The 938-nt window shown below is 50.0% G+C and overlaps 1 non-coding gene across 1 annotated transcript; it reads right to left on the bottom strand.

Moving 5' to 3' along the window:
* Nucleotides 1-315: 315 nt before the first annotated feature.
* Nucleotides 316-423, bottom strand: LOC120693585. The gene has a single exon (XR_005683047.1). It is a non-coding gene; the product is annotated as a small nucleolar RNA R71 (small nucleolar RNA).
* Nucleotides 424-938: the final 515 nt, after the last annotated feature.

Here is a 938-nt window from a genome sequence, read left to right as displayed (position 1 = left end):
ATGTGGCCACTGGCCCCAACATCAATGTCGGGGACGTGAACTTCGAGCTAAAATCAAGCATCATCAACATGGTGCAGGCTAGCCCATTCTGTGGCAAGCTAAACGAGGATGCAAATGCACATTTACATAATTTTCTGGAGCTCTGCGACATCGTTGTTATACGGGGTGTCGCTGCTGACGTTGTCAACCTTCGTCTGTTTCCCTTTTCCCTCCTAGGGAAGGCAAAACAGTGGTTTTATAAGGAAAAGGACATCAACACCTGGGCCAAATGCTCCAAGGCGTTCCTCGCAAAATTCTTCCCGCTGGGCAAAACAAATGCCCTGCATGGGAAAATATCAAGTTTTCAGTAGACGGGATGGAATCCATCCCAGAAGCTTGGGAGAGGCTGCAGGAATACATCTTGGCCTGTCCTCATCACGGCATGGACGAGTGGCTCGTCCTGGAAAGCTTCTACAATGGGCTCACAATGACATCTCAAGCCAATATTGATGCCGCTGCTAGAGGAGCCTTTCTCGACCTGACCATAGCCAAAGCAAAAAGAATTGGTTGAGAAGATAGTCTCCAATCAGGGGTGGAGCGATGAACGAGCCCCGCACGAAAGGTGTGCATACCGTCAAGGAGACTGATATGATTGCCGCAAAACTAGACCTCCTCATCAAGAAGATGGAGGAAGGGAGCCAACGACAGATCCAGGCTCCCATCTACGCCATGGGTTCGCACTTTGCGCACGAAGTCTGTGGCAATGATGGACACTCGGGGAACGACTGCCCCGAGACCCGTGAAGATTGCGCCTACCTCAACAAAAACAACAACAACAACAATGGGTACCATCCACCACAAGGAGGCCAGGGGTGGAACCAGCCACGTCCACCGTTTTAGGGAGGTAATAATTATAACTCTTCTTTCAATTCGAATTTCAATTCGAACCAACCCCCCTT

Source organism: Panicum virgatum, chromosome 9N (assembly GCF_016808335.1).
Source record: "Panicum virgatum strain AP13 chromosome 9N, P.virgatum_v5, whole genome shotgun sequence".
Taxonomy (NCBI): Eukaryota; Viridiplantae; Streptophyta; class Magnoliopsida; order Poales; family Poaceae; genus Panicum; species Panicum virgatum.
Note: the sequence above shows the minus strand (reverse complement) of the source record. Positions and strands in the feature narration are given on the sequence as shown.